Source organism: Podarcis liolepis (assembly GCF_965112155.1).
Source record: "Podarcis liolepis genome assembly, chromosome: 1".
Classification (NCBI taxonomy): domain Eukaryota; kingdom Metazoa; phylum Chordata; class Lepidosauria; order Squamata; family Lacertidae; genus Podarcis; species Podarcis liolepis.
Genome location: NC_139554.1, coordinates 31,961,791 through 31,976,875, shown reverse-complemented (window position 1 = coordinate 31,976,875; position 15,085 = coordinate 31,961,791).

Sequence of the window (15,085 nt, the reverse complement as noted above, 5' to 3'; positions counted from 1 at the left end):
GTTCTTACTTGTAGTTAAATTGTTACGGGATAAACCAGCATTTTATTGCAACTCTCCTGCAGCAGAAGAGAGTGCCAATCGGTGTCAACAATACTGAACTAAACGGCTCGGTAGTATCTTGGTATGAGATTGGTTTTCTGTGTTCTACTTTTAATTAGTGTTACAGCATATTCTGTTTTAAGTTTCAGGGCAGATGAAATAAAGTGCTTCTTTGCATAGTGCATAATTAAACTATGGAACTCTACAGAAGGCAGTGATGGCCAAAAACTTAAGATGGCCTAAAAGAGGAATGAACAAATTCATGTAAAAGGCTATTGTTATATTTTACTTATACAGTGGTACCTCGGGTTAAGTACTTAATTCGTTCCGGAGGTCCGTTCTTAACCTGAAACTGTTCTTAACCTGAAGCACCACTTTAGCTAATGGGGCCTCCTGCTGCCGCCGCGCCACCGGAGCACAATTTTTGTTCTCATTCTGAAGCAAAGTTCTTAACCCGAGAACTTTCTGGGTTAGTGGAGTCTGTAACCTGAAGCATATGTAACCCGAGGTACCACTATATCACTATCAATGGCTACTGTTCCTCAACAGTCAGAGGCAGTAGTGTCTGAATACCAGTTGCTGGAAACCACAGGAGGGCAGAGGGCACTTGTTCCTGGGTCCTGCTTGCAGGTTTCCCACAGGCATCTATTTGGCCATTGTAAGAACAAGATACTGCACTAGACTGATCTAGCAGGCTGTTCCTATGTTCTTAATATTCTAAGTTAGCTTTTTCTCGCAACCCCAATCTCTTTCATAACATTTCTTGATCCCATTAGTCTCTGATGCAAAGCAGTTTGCTGGTGTGAATCCCTATGAACTCTGTTTTTCTAAAACACTGATGGACATATAAAAGTGCTGCTTCGTTATACTTATTTCATTTTGTCATTACAGCTTCCAGTTATTGTCACCCACAAGGGGGAAGGCCTCCTGCCCTGATGAACCCTAATCCATGGATTCCACCTCCCTTTTATTACAAATAAATGAATAAAAAGCAAATATCTAGCTCTTGTAGAACCCAGACAACGAGGCGAACATATGCAGGTACTATTCTGTTCATTTGTTTTTTAAAAAAAATCTAGCCTGCTTCACTTCAGTTTTTTTAGCCAATGAATGAAGTCATAGCAATGATTGACATTTAGGAAAGGAGATGAGAAGTTAGACAAAGAGGAGTTGGAGTGACACACCCATTGTCTGGATAAAGAACTTATTGGTTCATTTGTATTTCAGTTTGCTTTTCCCTAGCAGAGAAATAATTGCTGCCCCAGAGAAAACAATCAGATATCCCAGATTCTAGTTCAGCTGTGATTAGACATTAGTGTGCCTACCCAAAAACAAAAGGTGAAAACAAAGAGAGGAGTATGATATTTCTAACTCTGATTAACACCCCCCTTACTTATTTATTTGGAGTGCTTACTGCCTTCTGCCACCCTGTAAAAATTCCTGTGGACACCCTTGCTTGCAGTTCCTCAGAAATGCTAGTTATTTTATTGTTTTTGACATTTCTACCAAATTGACAAACATTTAGTCAATTGACAAATGCATATTCAATTTCTCAAGGCTGCTTGGAAAGTGTACCATCTGACCTGAAAGCCCTTTTTTTCTAATTCTAGATCTGTGATGAGGATAATTCACTTTGAACATGCGCAGAGACCTCTGCCTATTTACAGCTGACCTCTAAAATCTAAAAGAGGTAATGGAGTTTTTCCCCCGTAGGGGCTTTGGCTGAAATTAAGCCCTGAAGGCACTTTAGTAAAAGCTTTAATTAGATGGAGTACACTTCTAGCTGTGTACTGCAGTATCCAAAACCCACAGCAAAATCCAGTTGTGGGTTTTAGAAGCTGCACAGGGGAGACTTTGTTCCTATCACTTTGAAGCGGGAGTGAGATTTGTGCTTGATAACAGCAGCCTAAGGTATTTCACACTTGAACCCATTAGATAAGGCACATTTCACAAGGAGAAAAATGCTGCCTTTGAAGCAAAAATGTTTGCTGTTGTTCCCCAGCAGTTTACTCAGTATGTGGCAAGTGGAACATTTAAAGAGAGCAAAAATACTGCAGAGCAAGTCCCAACTCAGCATACTGTTCTACTCTCGCCACACATTTCTAGTATCCAGAAATAAATTATCCAGGCTGAGCCAGGCTCCCATCTAACAGCACTATATATTTGTTTTAATTTTGTCATATGCATGCGACTATGAAAAGCAGCTTTGTCGCATTACCTGGGAATGGTGTTTTTCTTTTGCAGTAATATTTTAGGCCCTCGTTACGCTGGCAAGCACCAAAAGTTGATTTACAGACATGCCATAAAAGAGCTAAAAATAGTTTTAAGAACGGTACAAAAAACAATGGACGAAACCAATGGGGGTTTGGTTGATAATAAGATCCCAGCAACAAACAGTGAGTTGCCTTTCTTTCCCAGCTGAGTCACTGCTGCAACTACATAACCCCCCCACCCCCGCTTCTTTTTGCACAGATAAGTTAGTGGAAACTTCAGGAGAAAGGTGGGACCACCCTCACAGTCTTGTTCTGTTGTGATTTCATTTCCCAATCAATGGCTGTGTGCACATTGCCATATACTCTGGCTCCAGGGCGCTCCCACCCGATGGCCTTAGAATCCATGTACACAGAACGTTACACATTATGCAGAACTATATTGTGGTTTTTTGAGACTCATCTACACTTGCGTTTGCCCCACGATTTCCAGGCACAGGTCTGAGAGGTTTTTCATTTGTCCCGCTGCTATCCCTGGGAAAACCCATTGAAAAATCTCTTGAACCCGTGCCTGGAACTGAGACTTGTACATTTGAGGCAGCCATAATGCAGATGACCGCTTCATGAAAATGAGTTGGAGAGTGGTGGTTTGGAGAGGCAAGGAAACTAAACTGACAATGTGCATCGGGTGAAAACATCCCCACCCTGTCTCTGGTGTGTACAGCCATGTGCAAATGTGACTTTAAACACAGCAGAGGAAAACAACCTTGCTGCATTTTTGACATAGACATAGGACATACAACTTCAAATAAAACGTTTTAAAATGTGTTGTAAAGTGCAATATACAAATGTGACACTAGATGGCGACAGTGAGCGATGCCAAATTCAATATTTTTTTCAAAACATTTTCACAGAGTTTTTTATATGTGTGTAGATTCCACCATAAAATCACAGAATCGTAGAGCTGATAGGGATCATGATGGTCATCTAGTCCAGGAGAACACTGAGATGAGTATCCACATTTTACTCTGGTGTAGACAAGCCCAAATAAGATACAGGAATAATGGCTACTAGACTACACAACTGGATTTAGGGACCTAGTTTCCTCTTTACAACTTGTCTTTGCTTTCCCCACTTTCAGCCTGTGCCAGAAGCCAGCCTTCTTATCTCACACATGAAACAATTTTACTTCTGCAACAATTCTCTTTTCTGACCTTGCTCCTTTCAGTTTCTGATGCTGTTGCTCTATGTCTCATCATTAAAACAAAAAACAAAGAAACAGATTAACATAATGCCTACAGTCACTTGGCCTCTTTCCAATAGCTCAGATTTAAGTCTTATAAATAAATGCTGAGGCAAATACTTCTGATATCTAAAATAAGAATATGGGAGGGGTTTATAGCTGTGCCTCTTCATGTGGGATTTTGTTTACACAGGTTTCTCTTGCTGGAGACTCAGATGTGTGTACACACACACACACACACACACACACACACACACACACACACACTTTATATCTTGCTATCATTACTATCTCCTCCATTGTTTTCGAATGTTCTCAATTCTTTCTCCTCACACATTTCTCTATTAAAGAGTTTTATTGCAATTATAATTCACTCTTGTTCAAAATCTCCCAAGGAGCATCTGTGTGAACTTTGAAAGCGCTTTTGTAAAGGATCAAATGGTATATAAATTTTATGAAATAAATAAAATATACAAATAGCCCTTTCGATGATTAAGCAGATAAATAAATTATAGATTAGATAACAGATAAATAGGGTTGTATTATGGTTATGAGATTGAGCTGTGAACCAGGGACACATTCTCTCAGCCTCAATCCCCCATCTGAAAGAGGTGATAATAACACATCCTTAAGCATTTAATATGTTCCAATTAGGGACGCGGGTGGCGCTGTGGGTTAAACCACAGAGCCTAGGACTTGCTGATCAGAAGGTTGGCGGTTTGAATCCCCGCGTTGCTCGGTTCCTGCTCCTACCAGCCTAGCAGTTCGAAAGCACGTCAAAGTGCAAGTAGATAAATAGGTACCGCTCTGGCGGGAAGGTAAACGGTGTTTCCGTGCGCTGCTCTGCTTCGCCAGAAGCGGCTTAGTCATGCTGGCCACATGACCTGGAAGCTGTATGCAGGCTCCCTTGGCCAATAAAGCAAGATGAGCGCCACAACCCCAGAGTCAGCTACAACTGGACCTAATGGTCAGGGGTCCCTTTACCTTTACCTTATGTTCCAATTATTGGGTGGAACAGAATTATGGATTCTATGTGAAACATGAGCCCAGGACTACCCCAAAATGGGAGACTGACAAAAATATAATTGGTCTTCAACCACCAACCTAATATGGGTCCGCTTCAGGAACCAACAGGGTTCGGTGAGGATTCAATAACCACATAACAAACGTGTTAAAGTGGCAATCAGTTTGTGAGTAGGTGGAGTTAACTGGTCTGCATAAATTGGGAGGAAATGTCTTCACGCATGTCTCTACCTTGTATTACTAAATGTATATTGTACAATAACGGCTCTGGGATAACTCAGTGCGTGATTTTCTGTGACCATTTGAAAGCATATTTTGAGTTGCGGCCTGCTTTGTCCTTATTACCTCCTGCAAATGTAACACCTCCCATCCGAGCTGCCATTCTGACCCAGCTCTTTTGTACTCCCTCATCCCTTTCGGGAGATCAGGCCCCTTTGATATGCACAGCCTGGTTGTGAAAAAACTGGACCACTATGGATGAGGCACCAGCTCCATGGAAGCTGAGGGATTTGACACACTCAGGACATGCTGAGCTGCAATTGTCCACTCCAAACACTTCCCCACCCGTCCTTTTGTCCTCTTCATGCCAGATGAAGCACCTGCTGTGAGCTCCATTTAGTGTCTAAGTTCCAAAAATTTCCATGGCCCCTCCTGACACATCCAAATCCAAGAACAAAGGACAAGCGCATTTTCTGAGCCTCTCTTTCAGCTTCCTCCTCCCCCCCCAAGAACTGGTGTCCTAGACCCTTGGAGCCGGGCACAGAACTGAAACGTTTACATATTTTACAACACAACACCCTTCCCCCGCTTGCCCATCTCCGTCACCAAAGGACACACCATAAGGCAAGGCTAAAGCATCCGATCTTCTTCTCGCAATGAGAGCATCACTGGAACCTTTATCTCTTTCGCTTTGTCTACTGGTCAGACCAGCAAAAACATATTGGAGCATTCAGAAGACTAGTTCAATATGCAATATGCAATATATAAGACACGAAAGCTTTAGCAACTAATCCACACTTAATGACCCTCCTAAGTGGTACTCAGAATATCACTCAAGAAATCACTCAAGATATCCCTCAAGTAATTAAGGAACAAAAGAAGAAAAGGCACACTAACCTGGGAACTTCCTCTCTGCCCAGAACGTCGGAGGCTATACACCACACCCCTCAACATTATTTATAGGAACTCAAACACTGAGATCCTGCTCTGTTCCAGTAACAAGAAGCCGAAAGCACCAGCCTGAAGATGACGAGTGAGACCTCGTCGAAACGTCGCCTAGACACCCCAACTCTTACACGGGAAGACACCCGAAGACACCAAAACCTGCATTCCTGTACCCGTGAAAATCTACGAAAGCAAATATATATTTCGTAGATATATATATATGACAAAAGGAACATTTTCATAACTACACAGTACCAGAACATGGCTGCATAAGCTCACGGTTTGGATGATATCGTATGTCTCTTTCACACAGCATAGTTGCTATTTTTCTTCTCTATGTGGCGCTGCCACCATGTAGAAAAGTACATTATAGCACTCTGAGGAAAACGCAAGCACTAAAATTGCTGAAAATATATATATTTTCAAATTGAGTGACAAATAGAATGGATGTGTGTAGGAGTACGGTGGGTAGGAGTTATGTGGCTGTCTATATGTAGACAATAACACAAAGGATGCCTCTTAGACAATAGCTAACAAAACTAGCAGTCATGCTGTACAGAGAAATTGCGGCAGCAATGGATACACTATCTGTGGAGAAAAACCTCATATTTCCACCGACAAAACACTAGCTTGAGTACTTAAATAATGTAATATCGCTGCAGAGGAAGCACATTTCAGAAGGCATTTTAATTGCTTGCAAGTTAAATGGATAAGAACTGTGTGTTTATTGCACTGAAACAAATTGTCTAAATGCTGAAAAATGCATTTATTGTTCTTCACCTATTCAGTGTCCTTGCTCATTTATACTCCACCTTTTTCTCAAAGGAGCTCAAAGCAATGCATATGCTCATTTTATCATCACAACAACCTGGGAGGTAGGTTAGGTTGAGAGAGTGTCAAGCGCAAAGTCAACCACCAACAAGCTTAATGGCTGAGTGGTGATTTCAACTTAAGTCTTCCCAGTCGTCATCAAGCATTCCCATCTCAATATCCCACTCTGGATCACCAGTTAGTGCTGCCCATCTGGTTGAGCAAGGGGTCTGTGTGTCTGGCTGTTAACCAGAAGATTGGTGGGTTTCTGCATTGCAGGGGGTTGGACTCGATGCCCCTCAGAGTCCCTTGAATTCTACAGTTCTATGATTCTATGAAGAGATTTCAGAAGTGGGGTAGGGCCGAGGCATTATGCTTTGGTTCTTTTGTCCCTAGAAAACACAAAAGTATCACTGACTTTCAACTAGTGGACTTGTTTTCTCAAGATTTCTCTGTCTTCTGAGTAGATTGTTTTGTATGCAGTGATATACACAGGGATCACGAGGGTCCAACTTTCTGTAATGCAGGAAGGGGCTTGATGTGGGGCTTGAACCCACGACCATGAGATTAAGAGTCTCATGCTCTACCACCTAAACTATCCCTACGGTATAGGTTTCTCTGTTGTTGTTGTTGTTGTTGTCGTTGAGTCGTGTCCGACTCTTCGTGACCCCATGGACCAGAGCACGCCAGGCACTCCTGTCTTCCATGGCCTCCCGCAGTTTGGCCAAACTCATGCTGGTAGCTTCAAGAACACTATCCAACCATCTCATCCTCTGTCGTCCCCTTCTCCTTGTGCCCTCCATCTTTCCCAACATCAGGGTCTTTTCCAGGGAGTCTTCTCTTCTTATGAAGTGGCCAAAGTATTGGAGCCTCAGCTTCAGGATCTGTCCTTCCAGTGAGCACTCAGGGCTGATTTCCTTAAGAATGGATACGTTTGATCTTCTTGCAGTCCATGGGACTCTCAAGAGTCTCCTCCAGCACCATAATTCAAAAGCATCAATTCTTCGGCGGTCAGCCTTCTTTATGGTCCAGCTCTCACTTCCATACATCACTACTGGGAAAACCATGGCTTTAACTATACGGACCTTTGTTGGCGAGGTGATGTCTCTGCTTTTTAAGATGCTGTTTAGGTTTGTCATCGCCTTTCTCCCAAGAAGCAGGCGTCTTTTCTTCTTCTTCTAGGGAAGCTTGTTTCATCAGCTTCGTCCAGTAAAATATTCTATTGGTCCATGCTATAAGAAAAAAACTGCTCTTTTCCCCTTATGGGGTACCCAAGAGCCTATACAGAGTAGTCTTTTTAGGTCCTCTATCAGTAGGAGAAAATAACAGAGGCCAACCAGAGAATATTGAGAAGCAAGGCAGCTAGGTCACAGGTCACAGGCTCACACCCTGTTCATATCTTGAATGTGCCCTTAAGACAGGATTTGTGAGGAAAGAGACAATGGGGATGTTTCCCACTTTGACATTAAAATTCTTATAACAGTCCAGCAAACAGAACAACCTGTTATCATTTTGGAACCCATCTGAAAAATTCGTGCCCTGCCCTTTGAACAGTGGGAGATGTGAAAGGAGTGCGTTCCCAGGTTTCCACAGCAGTTTTTGGATGGAGCTGCTGATAGCACAGGAAAGGCAAAGTGGGTAAAGAAGTGCCCCACCCCATGCGGAGCTGTGATCCTGCTGAGTCCTCTCAGCTTTTATGGGCATAGAGGAGGGCAAAACAGCTGGAGCAATTCGGAGGGGAAACACTTTGATCTTGACTCTGAACCTCTGACAATTCCCAGCAATTGTTCTTGCCTCTCCCATGCCACAAGGATTTTGCAAATGCTTAGTCAAATAAAAAAATTAAGATTCCACTTGAGCAAGGAAAAGATCTCACTGCTGCACCATTGTTGCTGCTGCCATCTTGTTTGGTTACTGATTCTGCGTCATTCATCTGCTCTCATTTATGCTTTCTGTTTACATTCTGTTAGTTTTTCTTTTGCCTTGCATGGTAGGGCGGGTTAACATCTTTTAAATAAAACAAATAAATATTTTACTTACTTTTAAATTTATTTTCCACTTTTCTTGCAAAACAGGAACCCCAAACAATGTAATGCAAGAGTTCCGGTAATGGGCATTATTCCTGCACTGGCATTAGTGGTGCAGCAGTGAAATTTGAAGTGCAGGAGCTCATTGTTCCTGCACTGCAGGGGGTTGAACTAGATGACCCTTGGAGTCCCATCCAACTCTACAATATCATGAAAATCGCCATGACAGTCCAAAACTGAAGGCAGCTGTGTTGATCAATTATACAATATTGTGATGAACTGTTGCCACTTTTAAAATGTGGTAAGAATCTCATCACAGAAAAGGGAAAACGTTTCTTTCTTTGATTAGCTTTCTCATTCTCAGACTGCAGTGTGTCCAGACTATAGCTATTTTGGGGTGGGATTCAATCACATACCAACAATTTCAGGGGGCACAATTATAGCTGATTGGCAGCTCTTGTGCAACAAACCTGCTTCCCCAAAAGATTAGACGTATTGCGAAAAATGAGTGCTCAGTAAATAGCTAATGTCATCTTATCTCCCTGCAAACAAATCAGGATGAATGCTCAATAAACAGGTTGTCTGGAACAGTGGCGTAGCGTGGGGGGTGCGGGGGGGGGGGCCGGCCGCACCGGGCGCAACATCTGGGGGTTAGGGTTAGGGGGCACAAATCCACGGGTTAGGGGGCGCAAATTACTTGCCTTGCCCCGGGTGCTGACAACCCACGCTACGCCACTGGTCTGGAAGCACCTTTCCTCTCTGTCCAACCTTTTTGAGCCCAGGAGCACATTTGGAAAGTTGTTGTGGGCACTACAAGATACCCATTTCACAGTAGAAAAAACTGATGCTCAGAACTTTCACACCCTGAAACCAGGCAAGGCAGTTACACTCCCAATAAAAAATTGCTTTCCCCATGGGAAGAGCACCTTATTTTTTAAAAACATAAAGAATGCTAAATATGTGCTTTTTATTATTTTTACATTGTTAAATGTGCAAGAGTGTGCAAAATCAGAAGGGAGGAAGGAAAAATGTTTTAAAAGATGACTTTGTTTAATATTATCAAAGTGATGCACAAATTGAACAAGGAATAGGCTCTAGAATCTGTTTGATGTTTATGTTGGTGTGTGCACAATCAGATTAAAAAAAAACAATTTCAGAAAATATAAGAACCCATTCTAAAAGTGGAGCAGGAGGAAGTGGTGGGGGTGGGGAGAGGAGGACTTGTGAAATGTTTACTAGTGTTTGGTACCTGTGCTGTGGGGAGCGAAACCTGGAAAGTAGAGCTAATATCAGTAAGATGTTATCAGATGCAAATGTAAATATACTAGAGGCTTTCATAAAATAAAATATTAGGTGAAAATCAGCATATCACTTTCAGCCAGTTCTCTGCAGTGCGAGGACTAATACCGTAATTTACCCCACTTTAAAAATAAGCAATTGGATCCTTAAAAAGTGCTTCGAAGGCTGCAAAATCAATCCTTTTTTTACTGTAAAAATGAGTTTTTGCTCCTTTGTTCTGCCTTGCTGTTTTCCTTGGGATATCTGATTTCCCAACTCACGCTGTCTTTATTCTAAAATTCAGTCACTGGTTGTTGTTGTTGTTTGTTTCTTTGTTATACTCCATGAACTGTATGTTGCTCACTCGTAATAAATTCTCCTAGCCGCTTTAAAGATTTACAGCTTCCAGAAATTCTCTTTTCCTTCCCTTTCACTCATCATTTAGACACAGATAGGCTGAATAAACTAATTCAATCTTTTGCTGTAAATCACTCACATCAGCATTTCAGCAGCTTTGTCCAGACTTTGAGCCCTCTGATTTGTCAATATCTCCTCAGGTAACAAAGGGCTGGAAGTAAACAAAATAGCTGTTCAAAGAGGGTCCTTCGCCTTTCTTGAATCTGGTGTCATAATGTCCTATTATAGTTTTATGTCATGACTTTGTGCAAATTAGTATGCTGCAAAAGTCACTGTTCAATCAATTCCTCCCCTCCCGTCTCTCTAACACCCACACCATACAATTAAAGCACATGGCTCCCTCAAAAGACTATCAGGAACTGTTTACCCCTCACTGAGCTACAGTTCCAAGCAACTTTAACAAATGGCCATTCCCAGGATTATTGGGGTGAAGTCATGACCTTTAAATGTATGTTGTGGACGTGAACTATCCTTTTTATTCCACTTAAATGCTCAGTTCTGCAAGATGCTGAGGATGCCCCACCTCTTACAGGATTAGGGGGCACATTTAAAGCACATTAAAGCATGCAGGATTCGCACTCCCCTCCTGAGGACTGTTGCTTACCCCTCAAAGAGCTACAATTCCCAGCACTCTTAAACTATACTTCCTATGATTCTTTGGGAGGGAAAATGCACTTTAAATGTATGGTGTGTACTTAGCCTAGATCAAGCTGAATATAAAAGCTTATATGACTCCTTATGAAACACACATTATTTTTGTCCTATAATCACAGTTGGGTCCCCCCCCCTTCTTTTAACGTAATAATCTAGTGCCTCATTGGTTCCAGAGTTCTGCACATTATTACATGCGCATTACCAGCTCGTAATGTGATGGCATAAAAACATCAAATCTCACGGACAACACTTTTTTTTAAAAAAAGTGTTGTTATTAAAAGATTTTCATGGATAACAAAGGTACAGTGTTACCTTGGGTTAAGTATTTAATTCATTCCGGAGGTCCGTTCTTAACCTGAAACTGTTCTTAACCTGAGGCACCACTTTAGCTAATTGGGCCTCCTGCTGCCGCCGCGCTGCCAGAGCCCGATTTCTGTTCTCATCCTGAAGCAAAGTTCTTAACCTGAAGCACTATTTCTGGGTTAGCGGAGTCGGTAACCTGAAGTGTATGTAACCTGAAGCGTATGTAACCCGAGGTACCACTGTACATATAACGTCTCTGTTTTCAGTTCATAGAGTCCTTTCTATGTGTCAGTAACATTTGATGTGAGGCATTGATGTCCTGTGCATGGTGGTGAGGTTGGGGGGGAGAGAGAAGTGGGGGGGAGAGAGGAGAGAGAAAGAAAATGTGGGGTGGGGGATAGTAGCCCTAAATAGGCAACACTTTTGTTAATGGTGTTGTCTTAAAGGATTGCTCTGTACATCAGATCTACTATTGCCCTTCTAATCAAAATATTATTGGGAAATTTTGAAGAACATACGTTGCTTTCTCATTTTGAATTTGCAATGGCTAAATGTTTATTGGGATACATTTTAACACATAAACAACAATGAAAACATACTGACCACACATCTGCAAGGTGGAAAAGGACATCACACTGTTACAATTTCATGGACTGCAAAACTGGAGGGACTTTGTTCATGCCCAGGGGTTGACTCATCAAATGAAGGAATTCCCTCAATGAATTCTGGGCACTCTAGTTTATCTTTTACAGAGTTAAAATTCCTAGCAAATCTTAACAGACCACAGTTCCCAGAATTATTTGAGGGAAAGCATGTGATTCACATGTGCCTTCAAGATATAGTGTGAATACAGCCGAGATGAGATTCCTACATTGCAAGGCATTGGACTAGATGACCCTTGGGATCCCTTCCAACTCTACAATTCTACAATTTTATGACAAGTGACTTTGAGGGAAGGGTGAGTGCATTGGTCTAACTGCAGAAAATTGCTAAGCATGTTCTCTTGAGTCATCTTGAGGATATTTGCTTTGCAAACAGCTCTCTGCAGCATAAATGAGCCCCACATGGCAGGCTGGGTGTGTGTGTGTGTGGGGGGGGAGTTGGATCTTTATGGGACTGACAGAAAAATAATCTGCCTCACGTCAGATGCAGTTTACTATTTCACGCCAGATAACTGATTCTGTGAACACTTAATTTTCACTCCATACTGTATTGTGTCACTTCCCACATCAGAAAAATCTTTACCGGCCAAGACAGAAATGGGTTGAATGTGCTTAAGCACTGAATATGTACAGTTTATCTTATCATCCCATCTGTACTGCTGTATTCTAGTAATGCTTTCTAGAGTGTGGTTTAAATAGGTCAGGTATTTATCTATTTTTTAAATCTTGCCTTTCCTCAAGATGGCTCAATGCTACATACAATCTGGGGTGCCCAAACGTTGTCACAAAGAGGGCCACATTTGATGAAGTGAACATGCCTGGGGTCCGACCAAAGTTGTTGAGTTTTTTTTGTTTTTTTTGTTTTTTTACAGTTTTACCCCAAAGTTGTCCAGCTTCTTTTTTGGGTTGAAGTTTCTGAGCTTTTTAAAGGATTTTACCCCAGGACATATACTGCCACAGGGGCTGGATTAAATTGACCGAAAGGCTGGATTAGGCCCCCAAAACAGACTTTGGACATGCCTGTATGGTGCTACCTTTCACAACAAATTTAAGGTGAAAAACAGTGGCCAGCCCAAGTGAGTTTCACGGCTGAGTAGGGATTTGAATTCAGGCCTCACTGATCCCAGTCATACACTCTAAAATCCTGTATCCCACTGAATCTACTAGGTCTTTCTAATGCATGGGTAGGCAACCTAAGGCCTGGGGCTGGATCTGGCCCAATTGCCTTCTAAATCCAGCCAGTGGACGGTCCGGGAATCAGCGTGTTTTTACATGAGTAGAATGTGCCCTTTTATTTAAAATGCATCTCTGGGTTATTTGTGGGACATAGGAATTTGTTCATTATTATTATTTTTCAAAATATAGTCCAGCCCTCCACAAGGTCTGAGGTACAGTGTACCGGCCCCTTGCTGAAAAAGTTTGCTGACCCCTGTTCTAATGCCTCCATTGAGTTATTGCCCCAATTCACACTAATACAGCAAGTTACATACACATGACTGTATACAATAATTTCTGTCTGCTCTCTTGTGGACTAAATAGTTGGTGCTGAATGGGCAGGAGGTGGGAAGGCAGAACAGGTATAAAAAGTTTGAGAAAGAGGGCTTTTTGAATCTTTGTAATGAGAAGCGGCAGTCTATCAGTGATTCACCAAGAACCCTTTGGCTTTCTATACTTTATCTAGCTGCAACCTTCCGCCTTTGCTAGAAAGACAGGGCAATTTTTCAGCACACAATCGATGAGTTTCCTTTCCAAACAGGTTTTTGATCTCTGTGCTGCACTGAACAATCATGCTGAAGTAAATAAATGACTGATTCAATTATCTAGTCGGGGGAAGGTATGCTGATTAAACCAAAAGCATTAATTTGATCTACAACATTATGCTGTTTGAGAAACTCTGCAATCCTAAACAGACAAAAGTCCCATTTCGCTCAAAAGAGCTTATTCTTCCCAAGAACTGTATTTAGAATTGCAGGTTTATCCACATATAAGCATGTATAGATTGCAACCTTATGCTGCAGTGCTATTGCCCAATTACCGAGGAGTAAGTCCCATTGACCCTGCCAACCTAGCAGTTCGAAAGCACGAAGTGTAAGTAGATAAATAGGTATTGCTCTGGCGGGAAGGTAAATGGCGTTTCCGTGCGCTGCTCTGGTTCGCCAGAAGCAGCTTAGTCCTGCTGGCCACATGACCCGGAAGCTGTACGCCGGCTCCCTTGGCCAGTAAAGCGAGATGAGCGCCGTAGCCCCAGAGTCGGCCACGACTGGACCTAACGGTCAGGGGTCTCTTTACCTTTACCTTTAAGCCTCATTGAATTCTGTAGGATTTGCTTCTGAGTAGACATGTGTTATCAATGCCAAATCTACAACAATGGAGATGTTTACAGCTACCCATAATAAGCTGAGGTAATAACAGTGTTAAACTTTATTGGGTTATAACTTACCGTAAGTTTCTATTATCACTACCAAATCTTTATCTGAAGTTTATATCATAGTAAACTGTGTCCATGTTAAAAAAGAACTGTTTTCACATAATGCAGGTGCAACCATGTCATTGGTTTTGGAGAGTCATTGGGCTTATACTTTTTTAATACTCAGGATAGGCTCCAATGGGAAGAAATGATTATTAATTATTTTAAAACAAGTCCCTTTTTATTTTATTAAATAGCTCAACACAAAAGATGCTTCAAGTGGTTCCCCCAAATTCAGCTGAATTGCAACTTATACTGGCTTCTCCAGTCAGTGGCGGAGGAACCGTCTCCGGCATCTGGGGTGGGACACTGAGGGGTGGGGAGAACTGGCAGGCGGTGTGCGCGCAGCAGCTGTACGGTCGCCTTGCAAGCAGCAGCCCGTATGGACACCTGTACACGTGGGGGGCAGCCCGTACAGACACTGCCTGAGCAGCGTCCATGCTGACTGCGCACACCCCCTAGGCCGCTCTACAGCTGGGGGGGCAGCGGGCCATCTTGTCCTCCCCCCCTGGGTGGTACTAGGGGCGACCCGCCCCCTTAATAAGCCCCTGTCTCCAGTCTATTACAGTTATACCTTGGGTTACAGACGCTTCAGGTTGCGCGTTTTCGGGTTGTGCACCACGCCAAATCTGGAAGTACCGGAACAGGTTACTTTTGGGTTTTGGTGCTCGCACTTGTGCAGAAGCGCTAAATCGCGCTTTGCGCATGCGCAGAAGCGCTGAATCTCAACCTGCGTGTGCGAAGATGCGGTGCTGCGGGTTGTGAACGCTGTGGGTTGCGAACGTGCC